Source organism: Falco cherrug, chromosome 15 (genome assembly GCF_023634085.1).
Source record: "Falco cherrug isolate bFalChe1 chromosome 15, bFalChe1.pri, whole genome shotgun sequence".
Taxonomy (NCBI): domain Eukaryota; kingdom Metazoa; phylum Chordata; class Aves; order Falconiformes; family Falconidae; genus Falco; species Falco cherrug.
Genome location: NC_073711.1, coordinates 17,216,133 through 17,228,539, shown reverse-complemented (window position 1 = coordinate 17,228,539; position 12,407 = coordinate 17,216,133). Strand labels below are relative to the sequence as shown.

The following is a 12,407-nucleotide window of genomic DNA, read 5'->3' as shown; positions in this document are numbered from 1 at the left end:
GTGCACAGCAGTGTAAAGCCCGTGAGCCAGTGGAAGGACGGACCCTACACTGCGCAGGTTAGTTAGTGTCTGACCGTGCTGCTCGTATGGAGGGAACTGGAAAGAGAGTAATTGTATCTGTGCTTCCTATCAATTAGGATCAAAGCTACTTAGTTGGCTGAGATATGCTTTCTCTGAATCCTCATTCTGGGTTTCTGTCATGCTTCTCTAATCTTCTACAAAGTTACATTTCCATAAAAAACATTTCCATTTTTCCTGCTTATTTTTGCTAAGTGGAAAGTCTCCTTAATGATGTTTTCTTGGATTCAAAAACTCCTCATCTAGGTCAGCATTTTCAGAATGCCAGTTTCCCAGTTGTTATATTGCTACGCCTCAAATCTTTAATTTTAAACAATAAAAGTCTTGGAACAGTTCTTGCTTTTCTTTAATTTCCTTTCTTCTGAGAGCTGAATTTTTCCTCTCATCGCAGTCTCCATCCCAGCTTCAACCCATTTATCAATTTATAAGTCTCGCTTCTTCCAGAATAGTTTTTCAGATACATATTTTTAGATGAGAGCTGTTCCATCTTTCCAAAATGATCACTTCAACCTCAGCCACTGGAGCTCAGACATACAATATTTAAATTATTATTTATAGTACAGGAACATGCGGAGACTTTCATTAAAGATAAGGCATTAGGCATGTGCCTTGATGAGTAAAAGCACAGTGAATGATAGTCCCTACTCTGAGCAGTTTGCACTCTTAAGCCTGGGTGGACTTTCTGGAAGAATTTAAGGAGAAATGTAACCCAGACACATATTAGCATCACCCAGGGTTGAAGGCAGTCTCCAGGTCTTGTCAGACTTACCCAGGCCTGGCTTCCCTATCAGCACCGCTCCACCTCAGTGTGATGCTGCTGTTATCTCAGCACCCAACAGGCAAAAGAGACAGCAGGATGGGATTAAACAGAGGAATAAGGGAACTGAGTGCCATGAGAGCATGATCACCCAAGGGAGATGCCAGGGGAGCACGGATGAGCACATCTGCCTCCGCGGTGCAGTGCAGTGCAGTAAGGCAATCCCCAGAGCTGCAGTCATGGTGGTGTAGCTCTAGGGCATGGCAATGAAATACCACGTTGAGATAAGAGATCACATATACAAACATGTCCAGACAACTCCCGATTCAGTTTTTCTACTCATTGCTACAGGTCACTTTTCTCTAGTGTGTCCCCCATTCCTTTGCTTCCTCAGCTGGTACCAACTCACGACCTGTTTGGCTTCTACAGAGACTGGTACGTTTCTGTACTGAAAGAAACCTTTCTACTTGGATTACCATTTATAGCTCCAATTTTTTTCACTAAGTGGTGTAAATTAGTTCTGTGTGACTTGATGGATTCCCTCCCTCCCCCTTGACAACAGTGATAAAAGATCTGACCCCTTTCTGGGTGTTTGTAAAACCAAACATACAAAATCTAATTTGTTTAGGGCCGAGCTTTTAATTGCTTTACCATCACAATGTGAAACTGAATGCTTTAGCAATCTTGGGGATTGATCGACTGATTTATAATAAGGGACTTGACCTGAGAGGGGTTATCGCCCTTAGATGTAGTAATATAAAGCTTGTTGGATGTTCGGGATGTTGGTGCTGATCTCTGTGGGGCAAGGATTTTGTGTACAGCTTCTGAACCCTGCTGTGGTTGCTGATGAAATGTCCCAGTGAAATGGTCTTCCAAGCTGCACTTCTTATCAGGACTGAACAGTAGCAGAGAAATAAAGCTTAACAGCACTGGCCAGAGTTTTCCTCTGCTCCCAGGTGTCCAAAAATCAGGCCATGTTCCCTGACCTAACAGGGAGGAACAAAACCTCCTGCAGGTTTGAGGGGGTTGGTTTGAGTTTTTGACTGCTCAGAATTAGGACTGCAAAGCAAAACCAATACTTAAGTGCAGAACATGCCTGGTCTTAAGCTACCTCATATTAATTTAGGGCTTTTCGCCCTAGACCATAGATCATAAAGCCTTCCCTAGCCTTTCAGAGGCAGCACTGGTTTAGCCTTCTGTTTGTCCTGATTAGTATCCAGTCAGACTATTTCTTTTTTCCCCAGAGAAATCCCCCGTGTTTTACTTATAAATAAAAAAGAAAAGGAAGAAACATTCTTGATGGTATTTTTGCGATTTGACTTTGCCATCAGAGTAGAACTGCACACATACAGCACTTGTCGTCCCTAAAACTTACATTTTGAAAGTTCTTTGAAGATGTAAATTACAGATCTTTCATATGAAAAGTTAATGAAGGACTCTAAACAAAATAAAATAGAAATGATGACATGAAAGAGCCTTCTTATGGCTTCAATAACAAGATAAACAGTTTAATATTCCACATACTGCATTAAAAATAACAGCTGGGCTCTATGGAGACGAATCCCTAACTCAACTACATTGGTTTTCACATTAGCCGAGGACAGTTAAGGAGACTGATGACTCTCCCTTAATTGTCACCTCCTTTTGGCCCCCAGAAACACTGAAGGCAGCCAACACCTGCTAAGTTTTAGCAGACACCACAAGTATTTTACAAATACAGTAGTAAAGTGCCATTACCCCCAACACTTCGGTAGCCTCTGAAGTGATAGACGTATATGGTATTGACAGCCTAGAATTTTAATGAGCTATAGCTGTTTCAGGCCATATTGATTGTTCTTTTTTTCTCTTCCTCTGATTCAGACAAGAGGAAACAAGAACCAGTATTTCATTAAAAGGAGACTTTGTCCACTGATTCATATTTCATGAATACTTGTGAGTGAACATGTCCTGTAAAATAACCAATTAATTCAGCCGTGTTAAAACTAAGGCTGAAACCCAAAAACTACAACGCTACATTTACAGAAGCCTGGGAAAGCACAAGGTTCAACATTTCCTACTGTACAAAAAGTTCCCAAACAAGATTTTGAGCCACATCCCTTGGTTCACTTCTACTTCTACACTTTCTACTTCTTGGCTTTCCTGACAGCTTCTCCTGTGTATATCGTTCTGTGTGACTACTGTACCGTGCCGTTCACAGCTCAGGATGTTTCAAGATACAATGCCCATTTTTCTGTGCGTGTTTCTTGGTGGTGGTGGATTTGACAGCATCGCAGATTCAAGTTAAAAGAGGCAAAAAGAGCAAAGGAAGGAGTAGCCTGCAATAATGATTTGCAAATTGTGTTAATTTCATAGTGGGATCCTGCTTTTTGATAGGATTTAATGCGTAATGAGCTCCTGAGACGTTATTTTTGCTTCAAAGCTTTGCTGAGTACTAGATCCTATTAAATTCTTGCAGTGAACACACCAAAAAATACTTTGAGCTAATTTTAATAATTTTTAATTGAAGGAATATTTTTATTCTGATTTGAATATTCAAGCTGTTTAAAAGTTAACACATTCTCAAAGTATTCATCAGTCATTTCCTTCCATAATATCCTCTTTTTAAAGAAGTTTGGCTTTTTTTTTTTCTGGGGGGGGGGAAAGGCTTTTTTGTCCCAGAATTATAGTTCAGACCCAATGGAAACAAATTTAGATGAGTTTTGCTATTTATTTCTTTTAAACTGCATGCTGCAGTTTAATCTCCATTCTTTTTATTGCTGTTTTATAGTCTACCATAATTGTTTGTTTGTTTCCTTTTCTTTTCCCTAAAAGCAGAAACCAAATACCAATTTCCCTGTTAGTCCTTTCTTGTGTCATAGCAGGAGCCAGATTTGCGTGTATGTGTGTCACGCTCGGTAATGTATGTATTTCATTCTTCGTAGCTTTGTTATATTACGTTAAATCTTATGGACCCCAGCAGAGACTGGCATCCCAGGTTGCGAGGCAGCTAGCAGGAGACCAAACAGCACCACAATCTACATGCATAAGGAAGAAATATGTTTTACAACCGTGTTTCATGAAGGGAAATAGATGCAGAGAGATTCAGTGACCTGGTTCAAGCCTTCCTAAAGATCCAGGATTGGTTCCCATTGCCACAAGACTGTTTCTCCAGTTGATTTATCCTCTCAACTTTATTCCTGCTCTCCAAAATCGCATGGAAAGCTGGAGGACAGCGGGCAGTCGTATGACAAATGAAGCACAGCTGTGTAGTTTCTCTCTTACACAACTCTGCTTAAAGTGACAGCTGTGCTGAAGGGAACCCCTGATGAAACAAAGCCTGAGCCCCCCCTACACGATGACCACTCAAGCTATGGCAGGCATGAAGAGGTCCTGAGCCCCACATCTCTACCTGCAGCAGGATCTGGAGCCAGCAGAGGTGAGCACTGGTGATGCTCGTGCCAGCAGAGGTGAGCACTGGTGGTACTGGTGCCAGCGATCCCAGCCTGCCCGTCATTTCCTTGCAGGTGCCAGCAGGGAGTGTGCGGCCAGGCACTTTGGTGGCAGGGGGATGGGGTGGCCATGGGCTTAGCTGTGAGGACCGAAAGCCTTTGGTTTGGTGCTATGCCTGCCCAGGGCTCTGCTCCTGGTGTAGCTGGCACAGGTGTGGCTTTTCCTGGTAAATGAGAGTGACCCTAATGAGGCAGTCTTTCTCTCTCCATCTCCATGTTAATTTTCAGGAATCTGAGACAGATGGTTAAGAGCTTTGAGATGTTTGGGGTGACCTTGGGGAGGCTCTAACTGCAACACAAAATTGCAAATGGTACATGCGGTAAGCAGATTAAGAGTCTGGCACTCTGGCAAATCTCAAGACCTAGTCTTGTGTTGCTATTTTTCCCCTATGGCAAACTTACAGATTTCAGAATGACTTTGCTGTAGCAGTGACTTGAAAATTATAGTGAGTGAGTGTTCCTTTTTAAATAATGGATTATGAGGCAAAGATTAATTTTTGCTCAATTTTCACACTAATTCAGTGCCTTCCTGCCAGCAGAAGCACAAAGAAGGACATGAATTCACAGTGGCTTTCTTTTCTTTCAAAGTCTTAACATGCTTTTATTGGATGGGACTGTTTGTAATAAAAGTCCCATCGTTCACATCTGGCTGGCTACCTAACCACAAGCCTCTGACATCTCTGGAACATCCTTTGGTCAATGTCATCAGTGAAGATAGTCAAACCACTTCTCAGCTTGCTCAATACCTGTCTAAAGGAAACCAGTCCTCTTCTACTATGGACAGAAGGTCATATACCAACAATCCCTGCGACAGCCAACACTCTGCAGCTGCCAGGTGTCACTTATTTTTAGGCCAATTGAAAAAGAGGGGAAGAGGCAGAGAGGGAGAAAGAAAGGGAAGGAAAAAGACAGATGACTGGGAAGAGGTGAAACCAGAAACGCTATGTCCCAGAGGCATTTATCAGCCCAAATGAAATGGAAACAGTGAAAAGGAAACACTGCTTTGCTTTTCTCAAAATTGTATTTCCAGTTGAATGAGTCGAAAAGAAAATACCCTTTCCTTTTCCTGTGATTTTGAGAGATCTGTTTGCTAAGTCTGCAGCCTCAGTAGGAGAAACAAGGAGTATTTATTTTCTACGTACATTCGTAATTTATGAGGTTGCTATAAATGCAGAGTTTATGGAAGTAAAATCAGGCCATGAAATAAAAAGGATTTTATTCAAATATCCCAGCTTATTATTTCTTTCTAATTCTTCACAGAGAAGGAGATGAGTGAGGATGCACGCAAGGTTTACTGAATTTTAAAAGGGAGAAGATCCAGTAAAAGTGGCAAATGCAGGTATATTTTCAAAATAGAAGAAGGGGAAAGATAAGTGAATTTTATTAGGGTTTGAAATGTAATTGAATTTTCCTTTTCCTATTTTGCCATCAAAGATGTCAGAAAGAAGTTTGCTGTTCTGGGAAAGGGTCTTGCATTACTAACTAACCTGCTTAAAGTGGCTTCACCTTCTTGTGCAGCAGGGTGTGACTGACGCGATGTAAATGCAGCTCTTATCTATGACACATGAATGGGTGGAGAGGAGATTTAGAGCCATAAGCCAGAAATAAGATGCCACAATTGCTTTCACTGGGAATTAGTGTTCCACCAGGAGCAGAAATGGGGCAAACACGTCATTCTTTATGAGTTATATTCACTACCAGTTCTGCTGATTGCCCACTGGTATGCATGGCTGTGTATTGCGTTATTGTCCTGCCTCAACCTCCAGAAGCTTCCAAGAGGGTGAAGGAGTGGGAAAGGATGCTGTTACGTGATGTGCTGTAAGAAACATGGAAAGATAGAGGTGCTGATAAAGCATCACAAAGGCTAAGATGCTGTACGTGACAGCCTCAAAAGCTTTCAGAAATCTATCTTTTTTAAATGTTTTTTGGAAGAAAATAGCGTAGCATGAACCTTCAGTATCTGCTGGCTTCAGGTCAGCAGGCTTTCCCTGGGCATGCCGCACTTCCCAGTGGCTGCTTTACACTGATATTTGGCTCTGGAAAGGGAAAGCCCATGAGTGAAGGTGTATTGAATGCTAGAGAAGTATGTTAGCTGATATTAATCTTAGAGTAAAACAGAACAATTATTTGGAGGCCTTCACCAGACCTAGTCCTGTTAGCCAACTTTGGAAAAATGTGAAAATCCCAAGAAATAACTCCTTTCTTGGCAGATCCAGAGGCCCTGCACTGCTTTCTCCCACCCCTTACTCTCAAGGTTTGTAAAATCTGAGTATACTCAATATTGCTCAGCTGTCTTTAGGGTGTCTGTTAGCGTCCCGTCCTCCCCCCCGAGACTGACACTTCATATGCTTCTCGATGTGAGGGACTAGGATACAAATAAAGCCCATGTCCTTCATAGTTGGACCGTTTTCCTGGTTAAGAGGAGCAACTCAGTCCCCAGAATGTTGGAGCAGCTGGCAACAGCAATCGTCACCCAGCTCACTGGGCTAAATGAGATGGGGAGGACAGAAGCTGAGATCTGTTTCCTTGAATTAAACTGATTAGGGCTCTGTAGCTGAGGCAAGTGGCATAAAATGAGCGAAAAAGTCACTGCAGTGATTCTGACTGGAGGCATAAGCCTCCTTCCCATCTTGGCATCTCCTGACCTTGCATGTCCATCTCAGCTACTCATCTCTGCAGGGGTTAGCTGTGATCCCCAGTGCCCCCATGAGTGCAGCTCTGGCAGAAGGTACATTAAAGCTGGCAATGTGAGGCAGAGGAGCAGCACTGCTCCTGGAGTGTCAGTTGGCCGGATGACACAGAGCAGTTTCACAAGGCAGGAATAGACTAGAAGTCTGTGATGAGACCAGGGGACAGAGGGGTTTGAAGAAAGACTGGCTCTGGAGTTCCTAGTCCAGTGGTACCCTACAGGGGGCTGTGACTGGGGCTGTGATAGCACGATGAGATGAGCTGCAGTTTGCGTAGTGCACTAGTAGTATCGCAGTTCGTGTACTTTGGTGTCTTTTTTTGGAATGCTTTTGATAGTAGAGGTGCCATGTGACCTTCTGTATTGAGATCTGATGGCTCAGGAATTCCCAGCTAAGCTATTGGCCATCAGTCCCTATTCTCGTATACAGAACTATTGCCAAGGTAAGAAAAGCCTTAGAGAAAGCTGGCTTTTCAAAGATGCAATTCCCATTGTTGCATTCGCCTAAGACTCCTGGACCCCTGAGGCATACAAGGGAGTGTCTGAGTTGTAAGTATCAGAAGGAATTAATTATTCTCTACTATAATTAAGATTTTTTTTTAAATAGCTGAATAATTTAAAAAAAATTGTGAGTTACAGTGCAGTTTTTCACATAACCAGATAATCTGAAACTTTAGAGCTATTTACCTGAGTAAAAGAAATTTCTAGCATCAACAATTCTCTTTCTGTAATAAAAACAAGTAAATAACAGCTCTACTGCGGCTGCAAGAAAGGCAGCTTTCTTAAAAAGAAGTCTGTCAAGTCAAACTTGTCCCTCAAAATGTATGTTTTGTAAAAACCTTCAGAAAATGTTGGGTCGAACTGTTTTAGTGTTATTGTGAGGAAATCGATATTTCCCTGCAGCCTTTGCAACCCCCAAATCGTAGCATGTTGTTTGTGTAGAAGAAGCTGAAAGTGAAACTGTCTAAAAAAGAGCGAAGTAAGCTGGCCTGTTTCTATAATTTGCCCTAAAAGCACCTGAGGTAAACAAAATGGCACACTAGAGCAGTCAAAAATGAAAAATTCTTCTATATGTAAATAGCTGAAGGGGGGGGGGGGGGTGTTGGTGGGATTTGGGGAGGGGGTTTTGTTTTTCTTCCACCCTTTGTCCCTCTTTCCTCATCCTTCCCATCTCCTTCAATGCCCTGTTACTCGTATGCAGCATGTCTTCCAGGCTTTGTGCCCCAGTGAAAGCATCAAGGAAATTGTGCAAGATCCCCATATGCTTCGACACTGAAATTAGTGAATTGCCTGCAGTGGCTGCTCTACCACTGGAGAAGAGAAAACCTTGTCATATTGCCCTGAAATTCCAGCATCCAGAGCATCAAACAGAGGTGTGATCACCAGCTCCACCAGACATTGTGATGCATTTGGGACCCTTGAGCTGGCAAGGATACAGACAGCAGTCCCGTGTATTCCTGATGCCCTGCTACATACAAACTCTGCCAGACGACATGGCCAAAGGCTCCGTAGGGTTAGAGCCTGGTCAGGCGATACCAGGAGGAACAGGGTTTATGGTCTTGGATACTGTCGTTGTAGATGGATGTGTTAAGTTGCTGAAACTGAGTTCAGAAAGGAACCACATTGGTTTGGGGAGCCTGGCTGAGACCTTTGTCAAGAAAATGAAAAGGGAAAACCTGGGAGATGCATGACGTGCTCATAGATAGACCAGTGTGGGTGCAGCAGCTTTACAGTGTCGCATGTTCACCTGCATCAGGCAGAAAAAAAAGGTTAAGCCAGGTTGTAGGAGAAGGAGGGCAGAGAGCAAAGGACCAGAGAAAAGAAAATGCTGCGCTGACTGGCAAAGAGACTGCTCTCTTTGTGTTCTTTGTGCTTAGACTCAAACATCTTCACAGGATATTTTTTCCTCTAATCTGGAAATAATTCTGATTCATTTTAAGCCTTCTATTAAGACAAGTCACGCAGCACTGCCTGGCTGGCAGTAGGAGGTTGTGTGTGCGCATGTGCATGCAGACATGCGTGTGTATTTCCAAGGGTGCTGCCTGCTTTCTTTTGTTGACACTGCAGTCAATTATTGTGTTTTCAATTATATATAAAAGGCAATGATAGAGTTTTTCAGCTTTTATAGCACCACAAATCACAGGGCCCTTCACTGTACAAGCAGTGTTGTTGCCACAGTGGAGCATGGCAGATCACAACTTTCATGTGCAGACTTACAGAGGAACTAGTGCCACCAGGGACCCCCAAACAGCAAGAGGACCACCTTGGGGCAGGCAAGCGCTTGCAGGCAGCTGCTCCTCTGCGTGGTCCTTTAGCCATCAGACCCTGTCTGACAGACAAGGAAGGTCAATGTGGTCCTTGGGCTGTGCCATGGAAAGGCAGAAAGACCTATTTTCTGCATGCTTCTCATGTTCAGCAGCAAGTTTTTGAAGGAGCTGTGAAGCCTGGATGAGCGAGGAAGGGTTACAGAGGCCAGGTGAGGACATCATTCATGAGAAGGGTCACGATACAGAGAATTACTCTGGCTACAGCACAACTTACCATGAATACCTTAGCCACACAGTGGGTATCTGGCTAGCCCAAAGTAACTTGGTAAATCTGAAGCAAGTAGGCTGGAAAATTGTTGGAAACTAGGGTCTGTTTCACAGAATGATCCTTTAGTTGTACATAATAAAGTCACATACCTACTGCTGTGTTTGCAAAGCTAACCCTATAAAAAAGCGGTTTGGACTGGCAGATCAGGAGTGTTTTCCTTTGAAACTAGCCTATATAAGGAAAAACCTGAGGATGTAATGGTGTACAGGCACCATAGTCCTCACCAGTAGCCAGATGATGCCACCTACCACCCAGGGATCTGAACAAGACTTCACCACTGTCAGGCTTGATCTTCCCTTGGCTTTGGCATTTGGGTATGTTAATGCACATGTAAATGCCTTAAAATTGCCTGGCACCAGGGCAGCACTAGCAGTTCCTCCAATTTTGTTTAGTAAAGGAGATGTTAGCCAAGTTGGTTTTATTCTGCTCTGCATTGATGGGGAAGAGGGTGTCTGGATGCATCATCAGACTGCATTTTACTTGTGGCAGATTGGCGGTAACCCAGCAGTCACGTCCATGAGAGTGAGGCTGTGAGAGTCTCAGTGGAGCAGGAATAGAAATCAAATCATTGCCACATAGGGTGAAGAAGAACACTTGAATTCTGAGACTCCAGTAAGCAAGTAAGTAAGAAAAATAAACAGAAGTTGTCAGCTAAGCTGGATATATTGACTGCAGTACAAACTGGAGAAGGAGCAGTGACCCTGATGACTGGGATGGAGACATTTCACCCAGGCCGTACCCTGGAAATTTGTGCTCCTTTGCATAATGAGCTACGAGCACACAGGCAAGGAGGATCCCATCATGGTAAAGAATATTGCCAATTCAGGGAGACAGAGACCAGCATGAGAAAGAGACCATTGGAAGACTCACTGTTAAATGGTGCTGGTTACCACTCAAGGGTGAGTTTTCACTATGGAACTGGGACTTTAAATAGGGATATTTGTGTGGAGTGGATTGGGGCTTCAGGTGAGCAGCCCAGTTAGACCAATTCTAATGAGAATCCTGGAGGTAAAGCTGGCTGAATGCCCACTGACTGGACTCCACATGACACTGAGCTCCACGAGCCTGCAGTGGGAAGGGCGAATAGGCTATGGTGGTTGTGATGAGCGTCAAGATTTTTAACTGGTTTGGAATCTAATCTGGAAGAAAAAGAAACAATCAGATGAGGGACTGGAGTCATGTATTGCTAGAAAGTTACTCCTGGGATAGTTCCTGCATTGCTGCTGGGGGACACCGAGGTCCTATTGATAGTGAACCAGTATTCAGAACAGCATGCTACGCTAGAGGTTAGGCATGACTGCAGGACCTGGGATTTCAGCTAACAGAAATGAGAGGCAGGGGTGCATGCCGGGAGGGATGGAAGGATACTCTGGAAAGAAAAGGAGCTAGAAACAAACCTAGTCAAAGCAATTGGTACCAGTAATAATCACTTTCTCAAATCAGGGTCCTGAGGACAAACAAGGCCAAAGCTCTGGAGGATGAGAGGGAACTTTACAGTCCCGTGGTGTGCGGCACTCTGCCTGCGGGAAGGTAGGGGGTGCTTTGTCTGGACTGGATAAGTCTTGGAAATGGCATTTGAATTCGATGTGAAACAGGGTTTGGAAGGCACTAGAGAGCCTGGGAAAAGATCTGGCTAGGTGGAATATAAAACCCATTAGTGTCTTAATGCATAAATTGGCAGAACTGTACAATAGTAATTAAAACCAAGATACTGAGAGCCCAAATTGTTATTAGATTCTGGTGCCTCAGTGACTATTGAAATTCCTAGTTTGCAGGAATGTGGGTACCTGCAAGGTACACCGTACAGACAAAAGTGTACAGTGGTCACCTGTGGTGCAAAAAGCATTTCAGCTCTGCTCCTACACCCTGGTGCAAACCGGAGAGTGCAGTTGGGTTTTCTTGTATTCAGCTTCATGTGCAGGATAAAAAATGGGCTTTACAGCAGCCGGTCCTTAAACAAAATAGGTTATTTTAGATCTTGCTAACTGTGGAAGGATAATACAGAAATAGAAGGGACTGATAATTGTCTTACCTACAAAATTAAGTACTCCTGTAAAGGCTCCTGAAATACTCAGAAGACCTCAGGATGAGGGTGAGTTACCTTTCTGCAAGTATAAGCTTGAGATAAGTTGGAGTATGGAAAGATTAATGCCTTTGCTTTAATAACAGGGCTTGATCCAAGACTGCAGAAACGATGTAAGTACCCAAGCGAAGCTCAGAAAGCCTGGTGGATCAAGGAGTGCCAGTGCAATGACCCAGTGTGTGTAATTCCCCTGTATGGCTGGTATTAAAGGGAGATAGAAAGATGCATCTGACTGTGGATTTCAGAGCATTAAATGCTGAAACTCCACAAACATCACCTCTTCTTGTTAAAATGCCAGAAATTACGGCTGCAATAGTACAAGGAGCTAAGTGGTTTTCAGTCATAGATCTAGCAAATGCATTTTACTTCAGCCCTTTATCAGAGAAATGTTGGTAAAAGTTTGTTGTTACATTTCAGGAGAAACAAAATTGTTTCACATGAGTTCTTCAAGGATTTCACAAGCTCCTGTGATTTGTCACATACACATCACCCAAACGTGGAAGAAATTAGCCTGCAGGTTCTGGAAGCATGTAACATCATATGTGGATCACACCTGAATTCTGAAGAACAAGCGTGTCAGCAGACAGGAAGTTTTGGCTGCAATCCAGGAGGAAGGATTGAAAGTCAACAGACAAAAGGTTCAATTAGTGCAACAAGAGGTAAAATATTTAGGAGCAATACTAGATATTGAAGGCCAGACTCCGGATAAACAAAGTGTGG

The 12,407-nt window shown here is 43.3% G+C and overlaps 2 long non-coding RNA genes across 7 annotated transcripts in view; both read left to right on the top strand.

Moving 5' to 3' along the window:
• LOC114015057 (uncharacterized) overlaps window positions 1-8,073 on the top strand; it is a 441,731-nt gene extending 433,658 nt beyond the window's left edge. The window contains exons 6-8 of one of the 2 annotated variants that reach the window (XR_003558806.2): window positions 3,757-4,250; window positions 5,584-5,662; window positions 6,693-8,073. This is a non-coding gene — a long non-coding RNA (uncharacterized LOC114015057). Of the gene's footprint in view, window positions 1-3,756; window positions 4,251-5,583 lie in introns of both variants that reach the window. The other variant, XR_003558805.2, reaches the window with a different exon arrangement.
• Window positions 8,074-8,158: 85 nt separating this feature from the next.
• The window catches only part of LOC114015053 (uncharacterized), a 31,062-nt gene continuing 26,813 nt past the window's right edge, over window positions 8,159-12,407 (top strand). For 4 of the 5 annotated variants that reach the window (XR_008735293.1, XR_008735295.1, XR_008735296.1 and 1 more), the window contains exon 1: window positions 8,159-12,346. This is a non-coding gene — a long non-coding RNA (uncharacterized LOC114015053). The remainder of the gene's footprint in view (window positions 12,347-12,407) is intronic. The other variant, XR_008735294.1, reaches the window with a different exon arrangement.